Source organism: Mus musculus, chromosome 14 (assembly GCF_000001635.26).
Source record: "Mus musculus strain C57BL/6J chromosome 14, GRCm38.p6 C57BL/6J".
Classification (NCBI taxonomy): Eukaryota; Metazoa; Chordata; class Mammalia; order Rodentia; family Muridae; genus Mus; species Mus musculus.
In genome coordinates this window covers 79,849,008-79,869,748 of record NC_000080.6, presented here as the reverse complement: position 1 = coordinate 79,869,748, position 20,741 = coordinate 79,849,008, and the positions used below count along the sequence as shown (strand labels likewise).

Sequence of the window (20,741 nt, the reverse complement as noted above, 5' to 3'; positions counted from 1 at the left end):
TATTTCTTTCTACTTGTGAGTGTGTGTGTGTGTGTGTGTGTGTGTGTGTGTGTGTGTGTGGTTATGAAGCCTTATAATTACATTGTTAAAATATCTTTCTGCAGTATGTCTTTCTGAGTAGCAATGCTGGAGAGCTGTGATCATGAGACTTTGTTAATCATCACGGTAGAACTCTGCCCTTGCAGTTCAGGGCAGCACAAACCTCTGAAGCTACTTCTCAGCCAGCAGGAGAGACTTTCCTCCAGCCTGGCTGGAAAGTCATTTCCTGGAGGAAAGTCATTGTACCCATCAGAAATACAAAGTCTCAGGGCTATGGGATGTGTCCAATGGTCAAGTGCTCACCTAGTAAGTGCAAGGGTCTTAGTTTGACTCTCAAGTATGGAGAGAGAGAGAGAGAGAGAGAGAGAGAGAGAGAGAGAGGGAGGGAGAGGGAGAGGGAGAGGGAGAGGGGAGGGGGAAGGGGAGGGGGGAGGGGGAGAGAAGGAGGAAGGAGGAAGAAGAGAGGAGAGGAGAGGGGAGGGGAGGGGCAGGGCGGGGCGAGGCGAGGCAAGGCGAGGAGAGGAGACACACACAGATGAAACAGAGAGACAAAGAGAAGAGGAGGAGGAAGAGGAGGAAGAGGAGGAAGAAGAGAAGGAGGAAGAGGAGGAAGAGAAGGAAGAGAGAAACAGAAAGCCTCAAGCCTCTACGTGCATTCTCAGGAAAGGCACTTTCTGGAACACTGGAACTCCACATAGGTAACTGCAACACCACACCCCCAACCCAGATTTCCTTGACAGCTTTCATTTGTTTCACGCACTATGTCTCAATTTTGATAACTGGCCCAAGTATTCATGGGTTACCCACTTCTCTTGTTATGGTGCAGCTGGATCTTGGCTGGGACAGTCAAAGTCTTTACTAATGACTGGGGCGTAATAAAAATCTAGGTCATCCCTCTCAAAATATCCTGCTTGCTCCTCTTCAGTCAGCAGCCAGCCAGAGTACTTGCCTTCTTTCTGTTTGTGTTCTGTCAGCTAAGTATACTAGTCATCAGCTCTACCCACCACACAGGATGTAATTCTAGACACTATTGTTTTCCAGAGTCTAGCAAGTGGAGAGAAAAACAGGATTGAAATTTTCTCCACCCTCGTGGTTTGGATGCAAAAAAATGTCTCTTTCAAAAATGACAGACATCTGGGGTTATTCACAAGAACCGACCATCTAAACAAAACTCGGTTTCTTCTAATCCTATCTCCAGGTACCAACAGGATAGCTGTGAGAGACTACCACCTAGCTCGACAGTCAGTAGAAGGTTCTCATATGCAATAGTAGGTGCAGCTGGGTTACAACCTGAAAAACCTTCCAGTCTTCATGGTCCATCAGTTTTGTCAGTTGCTCTGGCACCTTACAGACTGTTATAACTCTCATCCCAACACGGCATCGGGCAGAGGTGAGTTGCCATGGATTGGCAGAAAAAATAGAACAAGGAAGCAGCTCAGAGCAGGGTAGAGCAGTATGGGAGCTAACCACACCAGCAGAGGAGCCAGGCACCTTGAGTGCCAATCCTATCACCTGCCAATTATCTACCTCTGGGGGAAGTAGGACCTTCCTATCAGCATCTTGTCCCGTATATGCAGGTGAGAATGGTGCTGATGAAATGGAAGAATAAGATGGTTATAAGGAATACTTAAAATAAGCCATGCAAGGCTCTGGGCTGTAGTAAAAATCTTAAATATCATGATTACTAAGTGACATCTGCGACTTCATAGCTGATCTCTGACACCCACTTGCTGTGTGATCTCATTTCAGTCTGGCCTTCATCGTACCTAGTTCCTTAGCTAAGAGGTAAAGGAACTGTCCTTAGTGGATTAAATTGCCACGGAGAAAATGTTTTGACAATGATGTTTAGACTCTCTGTGATGCACTCACAAAGTATATCACCTAATCATCTCTCAGAGGAGTCCTGGCAGGGGCCAGTAGTCTAAATGGACACTAGTGCTCCAGTTAAAACTATGAAGCTCACAGAGGAGCTGGCAGAGGGGAAAAGGAGAAAGAGACACAAAAATCATGTCACTATGTCTTCCAAGTAAAAGCTTTTTAGTACAACAGGGTAGGGAAACCCATTTCTCCTGAAGAGCCTTAATATGTTTCAAGTTCCTTGAATTTCAGTTGACTATGTCCACACTTGTCCTTGGTACCTCCATGACATCATGCAGCTCCTGTCATCCCATCACCCACAGAGGATCAACTCCAAGGACATGATTACATTTCTGTAGTTGAAAGATAGAAGTCACACATACCAGTATCCCTCCAGCTGTGGGTGTAGGTTGAGTTTTTAATGGTTCAAACTCTCATTTGACTCTGACATTGTACATAAATGTTAAGTGATGTTAGGCTACCCAGAGACCAAAAAAAATCTGATAATGACTTTTGCTTTGCTAATTCTTGGTTTCATTCACTGCTTTGTATAAGTCCCCACATACATACATGTAAATAAATGTGTGTGTGTGTGTGTGTGTGTGTGTGTGTGTGTGTGTGTGAGAGAGAGAGAGAGAGAGAGAGACAGACAGACAGACAGACAGACAGACAGAGACAGAGAGACAGAGACAGAGAGACAGAGACAGAGAGACAGAGACAGAGAGACAGAGAGAGAGAATAGAACATCCCAGAAAAGTTGGGTAAGGTAGAGTTGGGTAAGGTAGGTGGCCTGGGACATGGGCCATGCTTCCCACAACAGTCATGTAGCCAAAAACAAAGTTCTCCATGATAACGAGGTATCCAGAGGCCTGGAGAGTTTAGCCAATAAGCTCCCCTTTCCAGATACTCCTCCCTGAAAAAGGTATTTAATCTCTGAATCATCCTGAAAAGTTGGTGCTCATCCATTATCCACAATGAACAACCAATAAACAGGTTGAAAGGACTGTCTCTTTCACCAAGAACCACCATGGGGAGCGTGGAGAAGACCCTCCCCTACAGAGCCACTGCCTAAATCTCCCATAGAAGGCCCATCTGCACCCCCAGACAACCACCACAACCTTTGTGGATGAGGTAATCCCGAGCTCCAATTTCCCCAGCTCCAGGTTCATCACAGTCCTTAGCCTATGGGCCCTCAATGGTCTCAGCCACATCATGGGCCATGGACCCCCAACTACTATGTAGGGCACTCTAGTGGCAAGTAGATGTCTGAGGGTCAGGGAACCCCAACTTTGGCCCCCTGCATCTCAGACTGCATTTTCCCATCCCCTGAGCAGTGTCTCGGTGCATCCTTAAAGCCTAGCACCCAAAGGTAGAAGACACAGTCAAGAGCAGCAGGGCAGAACGTGGACCCACGTATATGTATATGTACATGTACATGTGCACGTGCATGTGCATGTGTATACACACATATAGAGAAAGTCTTATCAAAACATATTATATATATATATATATATACATATATATATATGTATACATTTATAGACACATGCATACACATACATATAAATACATATACATATATATAAATACATATACATATATATTATAGATATAGACATGGAATAGGTGAAGCCCACACTCCTGCACACACTTCCCACCACTGGAAATGAGATGGGGAAAAATCTGCTTTGTCTCTCTCCTGGCAAGTGGAGGCCCTGGATAGTCATATAGACTTCTTCCTGCTAGAGGATTTGAGCGAACATCTCTGTCCATCCTTTCATCTTCTCAAAACCTTGGATTTACCTTCTGCTCCATAATACCTGTCTATATAGATACTTACCAAGTCCTTTACTAAGTCCCTTTGGCCTACCACCCATATCCAACACTGCATATAGACATTGTTGTCAATGAAAACAGTATCATCCTCAAAATCTGTCACTCCAATACCATGTCCCAAGTGGACAAGCTTCTGACCTCCTTGTTCACGGATCCCTGTAGGACCATTTTCATCCTCATCAGGACCTTCATTTGGTGCACACCCTTGCAGTGCTTTTCTTTATCCAATTCCCTCTCAACCCTCTCCATCCCCAAGGCCCTTCATATCAGCATTCCTCTGCCAAGTGTCCTGACTTCCCTACCACTCTCTCTTCTTGTCATTCCACATCTTCAGAACCCACAGCATCCCTGTGTAGAGTGTTACAGACATCTATCTAGGGAAGACAATTCTCTACCCTGAAGTTACTGCGAAAGCAAGGTATTCATCCTCCAATCATCTGAGCACCAAGACTTCATCATGCTCACAGGGCAGACCTCCCCAACCTGTCACCCCCAAAGACTAGGTGAGGACATTTGGGCATGGGCCAACCCTTTTGTCCACAGGCAGAATTGCTTCTTCTCTGAAACCTGACTTCTGCTTCCAAAGTCTTTCATCTAATTAAATTAAGCCAGCCAAATTATCTAAGATAAACTTACTTATAGTACACCATTTATAGACTTGAATCACATCTACAAAATACCCTCCCAATACCACCTAGATCAGTATCTTCCTGAATAACTGGGCACTCTACCCTAGCCAAGTTGACACTTAGCTTACCATCACAAGAGACCAAGCAATTAACCATCTAGACTGAGAAACTCTTGAGGAAGTGGAAGAACTGTTCATAATTATGCCAAAACCCACAAACTAAAAGATGAAAGTATTGAAATACAGAGCCTTACTACAGCTATAAGTTTACTAAAATCCACCTCTCAAGTTCCCCCTATGAGTTAGTGTGAATCAGCAAACAGCAAAATACTTCCAGACATGACAGAAAGTAGAACGAACCATCACATATGATTTAACAATGCTACAAGATGATGGTTTGAATAAGATGTTACCCATAGACTCAGACATTTGAGTACTCAGCCCTAAGTCGTCATCCTATAGAGACTTTGAAGACCTGGTACTGAACAACACCTTGCATTCACAGTAACTCTTTAGAGGCCTAGGAGGAAGTGTTGTCTTGCTCAAGATAATATATCACTACAGGCAGGCTTTGAGCCTTTAAAGACCTACTTCATTTCTAATTCTCTATGCTTTGTGTTTTTGGTTCAACATGTGACCACTCAGCTTGCTGCTCTAGCCACCATGACTATTGCTTCTTTACCATGAGAGAATCTCATCCCTCTGGAACCATGAGCCCAAACAAACGCTTACTTCTGTAAGTTGCTTTGGTCCTGGTGCTTTATCAAGGCAATGAAGTAACTAACACAGACCATAAGCTCATGACAAGAAAATCTGCAGCAGTAGGTAAAAGATGAAAAGTCTAGAGGAATTTCAAACTAGTTTCTTCCCAATTCATGCTACCTAAGCAACTTTTAGGAAAGTTAGCAGTGGATTGTGGGTAGCTTAGAGGGATCAGTATACAGCAGTGGTCAATGATACAAGATTTGGAGCCATAGTTTCTCTTCTCAGATTATGCCTTGGACAAGTTACACAGGCTAGATGTGCCCCTGAGTTCTTCTTTTTAAGATTTATTTATTTTATGTATGTGAGTACACTGTCACCATCTTCAGACACATCAGAACAAGGCAACTGATCGCTCCCATTACTGGTGGTTGTGAGCTACCATGCAGTTGCTGAGAATTGAACTCAGGACCTCTGGAAGAGCAACCACTGCTCTTAACCACTGAGCCATTTCTCCAGGCCTGGCCTCTGAGATCTTATATAGAAAATATAAGTGATGGGTTATGTTCACATGGATGTTGTAGAGGTTCCTAGTAATAACCATGGCTACCATTACCCCTGGCAGACACAACCTGCTGTACCTCTCTAAAGCATTGAGCCCTCTGTGAAATACTCCTATTTCCTGACTTTCATAAGCAATACTATCTCAGCCTTCTTCCTAACTGTTCATTTCTCAATACACACTTTCTTCCCAGGGACTCTCATCCATGCTTGTAACTTCAGTCTGCATTACTTGGCTTGCAGATTCATATCTCCTGCTCAGGTCCCACTTCTAAATTTCAGACCTATATTTTTATCTGTTGAATCAACACTTAGGCAAAACTTTCTTTCCTTTCCTTTCCTTTCCTTTCCTTTTCTTTTCTCTTCTTTTCTTTCTCTCCTTCTTTCTGTGGTACTGGGGAAGAAGGAGGAGGAGACAAGTGGAGTGGAGGGATTATCCCACCCACCTCAATTCCACCCATTTAATTCCATAATAAAAACTAATGAAAACTGAGAGGCTTAAATTCAACACATTTGAGACTCAACTTGAGACCTTCCCTGAGAACTGCACTTTCCTCCCTGGTTCTTTCTCAGAGAATGAACAACATCACCATCGCCACCATGAAGCCTGCCCCACGAACCAGAAACCAAGTCATCCCTGTCCTCACTTCTCACCTCCCAGTGCCTTCCAGATGATCAACGTAGGCCATCAAATTGAAAGCTCTTGCTTCAACTGTGGTTCAGCTCTGAACATGCACCTTGTTACACTTGGATTCAGGGCATCTGGACAATGCATGTGCACAGGCATGAGCTCACAGTGTGTATGCACAAACTTTCAGAGCTGCCTCCCTTTGCTATCCACAATCCACATCCAGAGCCCTGCTGTCACCTGCAAGTCCCTGCCTGGTCTGGCTCTTGCCTGCTTTTCCAGACTCCTGCACCATCATCCCCTCTTCCAGCATTCACTTAACTTCAGGCACATCAGCGTTTTTCACCAACTGAATTGTTCTGCACATACTCCTACCTGGGTGTTGGGAGCCGCCCTCACATTTGCCATTATAAGATGGCGCTGACAGCTGTGTTCTAAGTGGTAAACATAATCTGCACACGTGCAGGGGCAGTTTTCCCGCCATGTGTTCTGCCTTTCTCGTGATGACAACTGGGCCGATGGGCTGCAGCCAATCAGGGAGTAATACATCCTAGGCGGAGGATAATTCTCCTTAAAAGGGACGGGGTTTTGCCATTTTCTCTCTCTCTCTTGTTCTTGCTTTTTCTCTCTCTTGCTCTTGCTATCTTGCTCTTGTTCTTTTTCTTGCTCTTGCTCTCTTGCTCTCTGGCTCCTGAAGATGTAAGCAATAAAGCTTTTGCCGCAGAAGATTCCGGTTTGTTGTGTCTTTCCTGGCCGGTCACGAGAACGCATGTAAGAGTTGGTGCCGAAACCCGGGACGAGAAGACCTGGGACGAGAAGACCCCGGACGAGAAGACCTGGGACGAGAAAACCTGGGACGGTTACCATCACCGGCGCAAGGAAGATCCCTCATTCCGGAACCAGAACTGCGGGTCATGGTAATGAAGTGTTCCCATAAAACAGACTGTTGAGAAGGATTCAACTGCGTGAATTCAGAACTCTTCAGCTGGGGAATGGTGGTAATGAAGTGTTCCCGTAAAACAGACTGTTGAGAAGGATTCAACTGCGTGAATTCAGAACTCTTCAGCTGGGGAACAGGGTACCCGTAAGTATAGCTTTACAAGGTAAGTCTGGCCTTGAACTTTCTAACGAAATTCAAGACAGTCTATCAGAAGTAAAGTGGGAAATAGCTTTACAAGGTAAGTCTGGCCTTGAACTTTCTAACGAAATTCAAGACAGTCTATCAGAAGTAAAGTGGGAAATAGCTTTACAAGGTATGTTTGGCCTTGAACTTTTTCTAGTGTTAGGAGCCTTTTTGTTCCTTTTCACATGTTATCAAGTGGTTAAGGCAGGGCTGAAAATTCTGGATGAAATTCAGGGCAATCTATCAGAAGTAAAGCGGGGAGAGAGAGTAGGAGCAAAGAGGAAATACGGTACACAAAATAAGTATACAGGCCTTTCCAAGGGTCTTGAACCCGAGGAAAAGTTTAGGTCAGGTAAGAATACCTGGGGAGAGATTAGAAGGAAGGAAAAGAAAAAAGAAAAGAAAAAAGATCAATTAGCGGAGGTTTCTAGGAGAAGAAGCCTATACTCATCACTAGGTAAGCTCAAGGAGCCAGTTCTTAATAGTTCTGAATCAGATGAGAAGGCTATTAGGGCCTGGAAGGCGCTCTCCCGAGCAGGTGAAGCCACTGGACAACTAACAAAGATCGTCCAGAGACCTCAGGAGTCATTCTCAGATTTTGTGGCCAGAATGACAGAGGCAGTAGAGCGTATTTTTGCAGATTCAGAGCAAGCCGCACCTCTGGTAGAATAGCTTATTTATGAGCAAGCCACGCAGGAATGCAGAGCGGCCATAGTCCCAAGAAAGAACAAAGGTTTACAAGACTGGCTCAGGGTTTGTCGGGAGCTTGGGGGACCTCTCATTATGTGTTACTTCCATTCAGTATGAGAAATTTACTAGGGTAGCTAATTTGTCAAAAAGTCTTTCTCAGTATATGTTACAGAATTGGACGGCTGAATTTGAACAGACACTTCGGGAATTGAGACTTCAGATCAACTCCACGCGCTTGGACCTGTCCCTGACCAAAGGATTACCCAATTGGATCTCCTCAGCATTTTCCTTCTTTAAAGAATGGGTGCGATTGATATTATTTGGAGATACACATTGCTGTGGATTAGTGTTGCTTCTCTGGTTGGTCTGTAAGCTTAAGGCCCAAACTAGGAGAGACAAGGTGGTTATTGCCCAGGCACTTGCAGCTCTAGAACATGGTGCTTCCCCTGATATATCTATGCTTAAGCAATAGGTCGCTGGCCATTCAGCTCTTGCACCCCACGAGGCACGGGATAGAGTGAGTGTGCTTCAGCAGCCCGAGAGCGTTGCATGGCTAAGCACTGCAGTAGAAGGGCTCTGCGGCATATATGAGCCTATTCTAGGGAGACATGTCATCTTTCAAGAAGGTTGAGTGTCCAAGTGTCCTTCCCCCAGGAAAAACGACACGGGAGCAGGTCAGGGTTGCTCTGGGTAAAAGCCTGTGAGCCTAAGAGCTAATCCTGTACATGGCTCCTTTACCTGCACACTGGGGATTTGACCTCTATCTCCACTCTCATTAATATGGGTGGCCTATTGCTCTTATTAAAAGAAAAGGGGGAGATGTTGGGAGCCGCCCTCACATTTGCCATTATAAGATGGCGCTGACAGCTGTGTTCTAAGTGGTAAACATAATCTGCACACGTGCAGGGGCAGTTTTCCCGCCATGTGTTCTGCCTTTCTCGTGATGACAACTGGGCCGATGGGCTGCAGCCAATCAGGGAGTAATACATCCTAGGCGGAGGATAATTCTCCTTAAAAGGGACGGGGTTTTGCCATTTTCTCTCTCTCTCTTGTTCTTGCTTTTTCTCTCTCTTGCTCTTGCTATCTTGCTCTTGTTCTTTTTCTTGCTCTTGCTCTCTTGCTCTCTGGCTCCTGAAGATGTAAGCAATAAAGCTTTTGCCGCAGAAGATTCCGGTTTGTTGTGTCTTTCCTGGCCGGTCGCAAGAACGCGTGTAAGACCTGGGGACATTGCACATGCTGTTCTTCCTAAAGGGACAGGAATATGCTAATCTCACTCTGAACTGTGAGGTCTTTCTGACCTATGCTTGATTATTTTTTCTTTGGGGGACCTTTCCCTAAAATGTTTTCCTGTCCATCTTCCCTCTGCCTTTTCAAGTGGGTCTGATCCTTCGGTAACACATTATGTCCCTCTTTTCTTCTTCTTCTTCTTCTTCTTCTTCTTCTTCTTCTTCTTCTTCTTCTTCTTCTTCTTCTTCTTCTTCTTCTTCTCCTTCTTTCTTCTTCTCCTTCTCCTTCTCCTTCTCCTTCTCTCTCTCTCTCTCTCTCTCTCTCTCTCTCTCTCTCTCTCTCTCTCTCTCTCCCTCTCCCTCTCCCTCTCTCTCTCTCTCTCTCTCTCTCTCTGAGTGTGTGTATGTGTGTGTGGTTTCAGTTCCCCAGAATGCAAAATACTAAATGGAAATTTTCAGCAATAAACAGTTTAGGGGTTTTAAATTGCATGCTGTTCTAGATAGTAAGTTGAGTCATACCTTCAACCCATGTGTCTACAGTTCATGTGTGACCTACTCAGTCTTTTACCAGCCATCCAATTATCGGGTCAACTGCTGCTTCATTGCATTGCTGCTCTTCAGGAAACCATCATTTGCATTAGGAAAAGCACCCAAAATCAAGATACTGGCAACTCAAATGTGAAAAAAAATAAGTCATATAGTACTTCCTTTAAATAGAACCAGGCACATTCTTGATTAATAATGAAAAATTCACACGCTGAGCTCACTAACATCTATAATAAGGAAAAAATTATGAGTTTTGCTGATGGATATCAAACTGCAAACATATGGTCGCATGAGTGATAAACAGTTAAGGTGGAAAAGTATTAAATGTGTGCTTAATCATACAGGATAAAAACAGCACGGAGTTTGAGTTTAGTCTGTCTACTGTTTCAGGCATCCCTGACAATAAGGGAGAATTCTGTATTCTCTCATAGAACTGTATACACTCTAAGGTCCTAAGGCAGCCACTTATTTGGAGTGACATACTGATAGGATGAGTTGGTTGTCTCTCTCAGTACACTGTCACCACCAGGAGAGCAGAGACCCTACCTTAATTCACATTCCCAGTTTCCAGCACTGTGCCCGCCCCATAGCAGAGGAAAGGAGGAAGACCAGTCAGTGTCCTTGAGGAGCTGTTCCTAGCATTGCCCGTTTAGACCTTAGGAAACGGAACTGACACTCAAGGAAGCACAAGGGTCACATGGCAAGAATGCAGCAGAGCCAGGACTCAACCCCTGTTCTTCAGATGTCAAATGACATAAAGGATCATTGCCACTATCTACAGAATTACTTTGTCTGAGAAACCAGTGGTGTAGATGACTAAACATGTAGAAACAGCAACGCTGAAGGGGCTTTTGCTCTCTGAAAAAAACAGAGCAGGGTTGGCACTGAATTTATATCAATACACTCAACTCAAAGAAATTTCCTTCCAAGGGGCTGTCATAAAAGCTCAGAAAGATTTCCACTCAAATGCAATATCCTCTTTCTTGGCTTTTTAAAAATAGTTCCTCTCCTTTGCAGGTCAGATCCAGGCTTCAAAGTCCCTGGTACCCTCAAAGCTTTTGTAACTGGGGAGCCATCAGCATAAAAAAAAAAAATCCATTAGCCACAGAGGCTCAAGAGATGGGTGTGTGGTGTGGTAACAAAGGCTAGGGGAAAAAAATCTGTGTGTAACAGATAGATGTTGAATAGTCTCAAGCATTTCGGTCATCTCTGTTGAACTTCCTTCATAAAGAATGACATCAGAGCTATTATATATCCATCACAGTGGACTGATTTCCTAGCAACTATTTCTTAGAGATGGAAGGAGTTAGCTTTATTGGTGGAAACAGAAGATTGTCTGGTGGTTTATAAGTGTCATTTGGATAGAAGGAACAATGGCTCAGAAGTCAGGAGATCATCAATGAACCCCAGCTCTGTCACTAACTCTCCAATGGCCTTGGTTTCAAGTGGTTTGCTCTTGTAAGTTGGTTTTTCTCCATGATAAAAAGAAAGCCCTGGGAAGGAATGAACTCAAAAGCCTCTCTTCTTACATTACAATATGTAGATGATATCTCCTCTGTGAGTGAGCTAGATTTGAGGCGATCCCAAAAGATATGCTAAACCAGAACCTGAGAACAGGGAGAGCCTCCTGGGCAACTGTTATCCAAAAACTTCCTTCCCAGCTGACCTTCTGAGTAAGAATCTTCAGGGGTCTCGCCTGAAAAACCTGTTTTTCCTTGTTCTGTTGTGGGTTTTTTTTTTCCTTTGTTTTTCCATTGTGTTTGTCCTTGATGAATACCCTAACTCTCCTACATGACTCCTTTGTCATCAAGGAAATTGAATAGTGCTACCCGACAGAATTAAGAGTAGGGATCCTGATGGCAACCTCATTTTTGGTGGCATAAAAGCAGAAATAACCTACATCCCCATCAATAAAGGAACAGATAAATAAAATGTCATATCATAAAATGGGATTTTATGCAACAGTCAAAATGAATGAGCTGATCTATCAGCGCGAATGGAGCTTGAAGCAAAGTTGAAGGGGAAAAAAAGCAAGAATCAAAATTAATGCTTTTTTGTATGAAACATGCTTTAAATGGTCTGAAAGATTAAATATTTAATGAGCAATAATTGCCTCAGGGAAGGGCCATAAAGAAAGGAATTAGGTTAGACACACTGGATAAAGGGCCTTAAATATGTGTGTATTGTTTGATCTCTTTGTAAATGGTAAGAAAAGAACATGGTAACTGCTAACAGTTTTTAATTCTTGATAATAAGATGATAGGCATAGTTGCCTATAAAAGTTTTCTTCATACTCTCATCTTTCCTTGGTTACAAATTTAAAAGTATGGGGCTGGAGAGATGGCTCAGTGGTCCTGAGGTACTTCCAGAGGTCCTGAGTTCAATTCCCAGGAATCACATGGTGGCTCACCACCATCTGTAATGGGATCTGATGCCCTCTTCTGGTGTGTCTGATGACAGTGACAGTGATATAAATCCTAAAATAATAATTGTAAAGTATAAACTCCTGAATTTGACATATAAAATGGCTGTGATCTGAACTTTGTTCTGAATGGTCCTCGGCTTTCTCTGTGCATCCTGAGCTTTCCTGTCAGCCAGAATCACCTCTCCTTCTTCCCCCAGGGTGGGACCATCTCCAAGACTTTACATATAAGATATACATTGCCTGTCATTCCACCCAACAGTCCCACACCTGCTGCTCATGCTTCGGCCCAGTCCCGTGACGTGTCTCCCATCCTATTCAGACACAGCTAGCTGTGACTTTTTTTTTTTAATGTGTGTGACGCATAATCTATACTCCACCACATCCTCTGGATGGATGGAGAAATGAAAGAAAAGCACAGCTGGTTTGCTATAAGCAGGAGTTATAGATACACAGGATGTGCCCATGAAGCCCACCCAGCAAAGCTGCTTCAGGGACAGAAGCATTGCTGTCTTTCAGCTCATGTACAGCTGATTTTTTAAAAGAGTAGAAGGCTGAGGTAGCCATCTTCCAACACATAAAAGAAGTCTGAATGGAATATTAAGAAGAAATATTCCATTTCTTCCAGGCAGGGAGATAATGAGCTTAAATTATAGCTAGGAAGATACTGATTAGATACTGAAAAGAACTTCAGAAGAGCGACACACTGTACTGGGGAAAAGAGCATGGTTTTGAAGTCAGGCAGACCTAGCAACAAATCCTAACTCTTCTGCTCAATGGCCTTTAATGCAGGCATGCTATTTCATCTCCATGCCCCCATTTCCAGAATGGAAGACCTACCCTATGTATTAATGTGAAAATTAGAAGGTGAGACCGGTAAAGCGTTTGACACGTAGTAGTTACTTCTCCTAGATCAGCAAAGGACTAAAATAGGTTCTCCTTCCTTCTCCCGGCGTCTTATATTGTAGAATCTTTACAGCTTAAAGCCGAGAATGAGTTTGGGGATTTCCATAGGGCCATTGCTCCTTTATGGTTATTGTGTGACAGAACCCTAAGGTCTCCTCTGGGAAAAGTGGTAAGAGGTTCTGAAACTCACTCTTTGAGAGTCTCCCTGCCCAGAGCAAGGTCATAACTCGGGGTACATTATTTTGTATCCTGTGGCCACATATTCACAATGGAGTTTTTCTTTCCTCTTTAAAAAGACATGTCACTTGTGAACCTGATAACAACCTAGGCTAAACTGTTTAGCATTTTCATTTTAAAGGGTGATACTTAAATTGTCTTCTCAAACTTTCACTATAAAAGGTGATAGTTAAACTGTCTCCCTTCAGCCCTAACATCAACACCTTTCCGATTCAGTTTCCCACAATAAGCTCTGGGGTTAGGCTTATAATAGGGAGGGATTGAGTCATAGTTCTCATTCTCTCTCCCAGTTAGAGAAAGAAATGACTCGATTCTGACTCTTTGGGATTCTTTTCTCTCCTCTTTGATTCATGTTTGGCTTCTGGAAGATGGGACATGATCTCTTCTGGATGATTTCTGGAATCATGATGTAGTGGGTGAATCCATACTGTGATACCCAGAGCCTCTGTTTGTAATGAGGTCATCTTTGCATCAGCCTTCGCTAAATGGAGAACATCCGGAGCTGTGGTTGGATGCGAAATGGTTCCCCGACAGGCTCCTGTGTTGAGCACATTATCCCTAGCTTATAGTGATGTTCTCAGATGCTCCGGAAACTTTGGGTGGTAGAGCCTCCCTCGCTGGGAGAAATAGGTCAGCGAGTGTACGGCATTGGAAGCTGTGTCTCATCTCAGGTTGCCTCTGTCTCTTGCTCTGCTTCCTGTTCTACCACCTGCCTCCACCAGGATGATGATCAGTCCCAGGAGCATGGGGCCAAGCAGCTATGGACTGAGCTCTCTGAAGAGAGCTAAAATAAATAAATAGTTCTTGTTCTCTCTCTCTCTCTCTCTCTCTCTCTCTCTCTCTCTCTCTCTCTCTCATTTGGTCACTATGAGACCAAACATATTAGCTTTTTCTAATAAGGCAAGCTAATGCATCCTGTCTAACTTAAAGGTCATGTCATGTACCTCGGGCAGGGCTAGGCAGAAGTCTAGGTTAGGAGTCTGAATGGCACCTGGCCTTAAACCCTTAACAACAAGCTCTATCCCACCATGGCACCCACTATCCTCCTTTCATCTCCATTTCTAACCAGTTCCTAGTGAACTGACAAAGCAAGGGTTTTTTCCCAGGCCAAGATAACTTCAGAATGAACACAGCTCTTCCCCATGGACGCTTGGCACTGTTTACACTCGACCTCGCAAGGAGCCACAGGCATGGTGCTTATTTCTTTCATAGGATGTGACAGGGTTCAATACATAATGAACAAAATGTCATAATAGCTCGATAAAGGCACTTTGTAAAACACATGGAACAAGCAATTAAAAAAAAAAAAAAGAACCCTTCTAAATGAAGATCCAATTCCAAAGGGAAGAATGCCGTTGGGTTTTTTGACAAAGCAAAATATTCTAAAATTCAATTGTTTAATGGGGTTCTCCCCAGCAGCACTGGCACACACTAATTCTTATTTCAAGGCAGCATGTTTATTCTAGCTCCAACCTACTTTCAATGGTAGGTAATTAGGGAAACTAAAAGTGCATATCTTATTGCTTAATTTATAGCCTACCACTGTGTTTCCAGGCCTTTCCCGGGCTGTGTTTTAATGACACAGAACGATAAAAGATTTTTATTCAACTTTAAGTGCTTAAGAAAGGCAGTGAGCAGAAGTCAGGTTATATATTCTGATTTTGAAAAGAAGACCCAGCCTATCAGGATACACACTTTTTAAATGTGCAAGCTAAGCCCTTATGTAACCAATTTCACCAGAAGTTCCCAGAATACTGGGCATAGACATTCTGGTGGCTTCTCTGAAGTTGGGGCTTCGCCACTCTCACCATTGCCATCATGGAAACGTCTAGGTCACCATGGAAGCCACAGGTGTTTGTGTTTTTAGATCTTTGGATCTAAAGAGAAGCAAGAGTCCACCCAAGAGGCTGGCAGGCTACTACAGAATCACAAACTGCCAGTATTGGCAGGGAATTGAAGGCGAGCTGTCCAAAAGTGCATGTGTCATTACAAATGCCATATGGAGTCACCTTTTGCCAGTAGCCACATTTTTTAAACATGAAATTGATCTAAAAAATGTACTCTAATTCAGTGTTTATGAGATGTCAATGTATAATCAATATAAAAATGATTGCTGAGTCGTTTAACCCCGTTCTTCATCCTAACGCTGAAATCTCATCTTTTGCACATTGTAGGTTGGCAACTACATTTTCAACAGATAAAACTAAATGAAGTCTGATGAAACCAATACGGTAGGTACATGGAACAAGGAAAATATTCTCATTTTTTTAAATTTTAATTTTAATTAAAGTTTTTAAAACATCAGCTCTTCAGCTGCTCCAGCCGTGTTTCAAGAGCCCCAATGGGATGGTGCAGACAGGAGACATGTCCTAGGCCCACTCTGCCAAGCCCAGAACTAGGAAGCAATGAGGTGGCTCAGCCAGCCATGTAGGAGCTCGAAAAACTAGAAGGCTCTTTCTCGTTTCGAGGTAAAACAGCTACCCTGACATTTCCATCTTTAGATCCCAGGTCAGTGCCTCCCTAAAGAGATAATAAGAGACCCACAGAGCCTCGCTGCCATAGATGTGCCTGGATGACCAGACACTCTCAGTGCAGGTCTCTTGAGATCGCTTTCTTGTAAGTCTTTCTACCCAAAGGGCACCACATTCAGTATAGAGAGGCCAGGCCTCCTGAGAGTTTTCCCCACCTCTGGCCATTTGATCAGGACATGGGAATGGGGTTAGGAAAAGCAATTAATACAGGTACTTCCCTACAGTGAATGCTCTGTCACCTTCTCTGCCTCTTCCAAAAAAAAAAGCTCCACATAAAACTGAGTGCTCGGTACCTGACACCGGGAGGATTTTTGCAGAGGAAGCACTTCTGGTGTAGAGATGAGCAGAGTAAAACTGTTCAACTTTAATATATCTAGAAATATTAGTTTTGCATAAATGAGGTCCTAGGATAAATGTCCTAGGATGCCTCCCACCTGTACCTTACATCAGCATCCTCATCCCGTTCTCACACCCCGCCCCTGCAATTCATTTTAAGAATTCAGCATGAATCCCAGAATCTATAAGCCACTGTGGCCCTTCAGATACACACTTAACACACAGAGTTTGAACACCCTGCCGTGGTTCCTTCTCCAAACCTGAGTTCTTCTTAGCCAAGGTTTGCTGCACCCAGCTTTTCTCACGGCGCCCCTTCAGGCCTTCAGAACGCTTTCGTTCCTTGGTTCACCATCCCCTTCTGCACTCAGAATGGTGGCCAGTAGCAGGAAAGGGGTTAGATTTCTAGCAGCTGGATCCCTGCTGAGACACGTGCTTTGTCCAGCCCCAACTACCAAAACAGGGGATACTGTCCCCAGGACTCCTAGGAAACAGGAGATTGAGTGTGTGACCTTAGCTGCGTGCCGGAAGTGATGGAGGAGGGCCTTACCCATGCCCGCCTCATCGCTCGCATCCTTCTTCAAGGATTCATGTTACCAAAGCGCACACAACTGCTCCGCACCCCCGAGGCTGGGGGAGCATCTGGAACATTGCAAGCCAAGCCAATAATTGGAAACCTGACAGGTTTGCAGGTGTGAATGGAGTTCTTTGCGCCAGGTGTACTGAGTTGACAGAAACAATTATGCAGTGATTCAGGGCCCAGCCCTCCTCTGCCCAAGACTTTGCTCAAGTCTTCTTGTCCCTGCCTTCAACTGAAATCCTGGGAGGAAGTGGTATCCCCCAAAAGACCCAGCCTTGTCCCTTCAACACCTGTCCTCGGGGCAGGAATGGAAACAGTTCCCTGGACAGGGCCTGAAGTACCGACGGAAATCACAAGGCAGTGTTTCCTTCATCCATTTTTAATTGCTGCAGGTTGTAATGACACTCTTTGGAAAATAAATACTTAACTACCTTCCCGGAGATTTTTTCAGGCCCAAGGAAGAGAACGGTGATGCAGAGCTTTCGGTTAATAGCTTGGTTTATTCTGGTGTCATTTCTTTTATTTCCCTTCGGCTTGTTTTTCTGTGTGTGTACCCTTGGGCTGGAAATAGTCAAAGTATTTCAGGGGAGACGGGGAGAAGGAAAGACATAAACACCACTGAAGTCTCCACCAACTCCCCCCGCACCCGAAATAAAACCTACCATGTCCCTAAAGTGTATTAAGGGAATGTCCTCATCACCGAGAATGGTGCACCTATTCTGACGACGCTCCCTGGATTCTGGTTGGCAGAGAGGTAAATGACAGGACTCTTGTGTGTTGACAAATTACCATAGAACTGCTCTAAGGCCAGTGGTCCTATAATTGAAATGGGATTGGGAACCTCCAAAGGGTGTCTGCCCTACATTTGACCAAATCTCGTTATGTGTCTGTGAGCCCGAGAGAGAGAGAGAGAGAGAGAGAGAGAGAGAGAGAGAGATTGAGATCAGAATGGAAACCGAAATAAAAGAACGCTGTTCCCACGACATGGCAGAGTATTTAATTAGGCAGGGGGGTGTGAATTGCAGCCTTTCCCAGAAAACAGAGGGGGAAAAAAATAAAAACTTTCCCCATGAGTGACTCCAGCTACCCTTGAAGACAATGATTATGAAACTGACAAACACACCTTGGAGGCCAGCTCCTAGAACCAAATCGATTTATTTAATAATTTAGGAATCACTTCCAGCCATCTTGCCCATTAAAAACTGAGGGGCCATTGTACTTTCTATTTGCTTGGTTCCTTTCCTTTCTCTTAGTTATGCCTCAGCGGCTTTAATAAATAAGTAATACAGAGGGGGAGACACTTATCTGGAACACCTCGCCTCTGCCTTCACCCTGCAGGGCTCCCTGATTCTTTTCTACTTGGAAATAAATGGAGTGTAGAATTTTTTTTTCCTACTGTAAAGGCTGAGACAACGGGGTTAGAGCCCTGAGTGTGGTCACCACAGCAAGGCAGCCCAGAGCACACAGCTCAAGCCGGCAGAGGAACAGCAGAATAAATAACACGCTAGAACAGGCTAGCAGCGTCAAGGGCTCACTGCCAAGGTGGAACCTGTGTACTGGGGATTCTCCGCCGTTTACTGGAGGGGATTCCACCGGCATCGAAGTAAACTGGTCATTTGTAGTTTGAAATCATTTGTAGTTTTATAGTGCCACAATGAAGGCGGCTGAACCCAGCTGCAGTTAGATTTCCTCACGATGCTTTGAGGAAATGGGAAAGAGATTATCATTCTACTGCGGGTCTCAGAAAGCAAGCTTGCTGATGGAGTTGGATCATGGCTCCACTCCGCTGCAGCCCCTCCCAGCTCTCCCTACTTTCCTTTGGGCAATTTGGGCCTCTTGCTCCTCTGAAAGCCATCAGGGAGCTGGGAGCCCTTGGAGCCGTTGAGGACCTGCAGCAGAAGTGAGCTTGTTTCTAACACAGCTACCCTTATAATGAACCCCAAGTCAAATTGACCACAGAGAGCACAGACCCCATCTCCCAGTGTCGTCCTCCAAGAACAGGGCCAAACCCTCTGTGAAACCAAATTCTCTCCACACTTTTCTTCCTGAGTCACCTCAGGGTTTCCTCTCAGGATCAATCGCAACACGACCCTTTTCTACTTTTTCTGGGTCCTGCTTCTGACCTTTTAGGGGGTCACTCCTGGTCTTTTGTGGGTCACCCCTGCCCCCCACCCTGCACCTGTCTTTGTCTTTAGCTACTCATTCCTTTCTGGTCTCTAGGACATGACTTGTATATGAACATTTGTCTCCAGGGATAACTCTAAAGGACATGTATTTCTGACACTGGTCACCTGGAACACAGTAAAGATCTATATTCCATTCCTGTGTCCCTCTTTCAGGGACTTCTGCCCCCTCATAGGGGCAGAAACATGCGTCCCTGGATTAAAAACCATGACTCCGATGGTCTTGAATGCACAGTATACAGTGGGTGCCTAACAGACATACATTTGCTAAATGTTGAAAGGATCCAAACTGGCTTGCTGCTCAAAGATAGGGCCTTTGCCACTGGTCTAGATACAATTTGTGTGCCCTTGGCTTTTCAACTGGGAGAAAGAGAAGCAAGAAGAAAGTCCAAGTATGTGTTGCCCTTGGAAACCAACATCCCAAGGCATCACCTTGCAGCCCTTGGGAAAGTAATTTATCCCTGCCAGGAAAATATGGGCACCAAGCCACGCAGCAACTTCTTTACCTCCACAAATTAATCATGATTCCAGTGTTAATTCCATAAATAATTCATGAAGTCAAACAGAAAGCATCACACGGCTCTCCCCATCCATATTGTGCAGCTTCCTTCACGGAGAGAGTTAAGCATAAACCTGAAAACCTCAAGAGTTTGCAGGGCATTCTGATACGGTAAACACACATTGAATTTCACCAAATCCCTTTCTTGAATCAATATTCACTGAGGGCCTTGCCTGTGCTGGGCAGGGCACCTGGTGAAACTAGATAAGGGGACACATCTCTGCAATGAAGGACACAACTTCTCCCCTACAGTTAAGAAGAAACAAGGAAATGTCATAGTGTTCAGACAATGCCTGAAGACTGCATAGCACAGTGGGCGTCTGCTCTGTGCAGGCCGACCTGGACTCCAGCTCTAACGCCTAGCTGTGTAACCATAAGCCAATTAATCTATGTAAGCCTCTGCCCATTCGTATGCTAAACAGTATGATGGTAATGATATCTACCTAGAACCTGGCCTGGTGGCACAGACCTATAACCCTAGATACTCAGGAAGCTGACACAGAGAGTTCAAGGACTGCTTGGGCAAGTCAGTTCAAGGTCAACTTGGACAACTGAGGTGCCATCTCAAAATAAAAGGGTCTTAGTTTTTTGTTATTGTTGTTATTCTTTCTCAGAGGGTTTAGAATATAGTTTGTGTTTGTCTTGCACAAACAGTGTGGGACTCCACCAACCAACTACACCAGGGAAGTAGATAGTCTGCTTTGTAGCATTGGTAAAGAGCAATGAAAATCAGGGATTAATATCATCATTATTACAGAATTAGTATTCCAATACAGACTGGACATTCCTGTTCCAAATGCACAACTTAAAATATTCAAAAATCAAGAACTACTTGAGCATCTACATGATGAAATAGTTGCAATCATATCTTATACTGTTAAGTATTTACATGTGAATAAATGTGAAAAGATGATTGGTTATTGATAATATATAAGTTCAGCATCAATAATGATGGCAATACCCAAGCAACCACAGATAGCCAATCACCGTAAGTGGCTGAGAGTAAGCTCTTTACTTTCTAAGGTTTGGTTCACACATACTTTGTTTCATATACAAAATCGTCAAAACTATCAAATTATCTCTCTATTTGTATGATGAAATATGAAAAAGGGATCTGCAACCCTATAGGTGCAACAACATTATGAACTAACCAG

At 44.1% G+C, this 20,741-nt stretch overlaps 1 long non-coding RNA gene across 1 annotated transcript; it reads left to right on the top strand.

Annotated features, from left to right (window-relative positions):
• Positions 1-572: 572 nt before the first annotated feature.
• Gm10845 (predicted gene 10845) lies at positions 573-9,228 on the top strand. The gene is made up of 3 exons (NR_033535.1): positions 573-737; positions 1,238-1,429; positions 6,197-9,228. It is a non-coding gene; the product is annotated as a predicted gene 10845 (long non-coding RNA).
• The last annotated feature ends 11,513 nt before the right edge of the window (positions 9,229-20,741 follow it).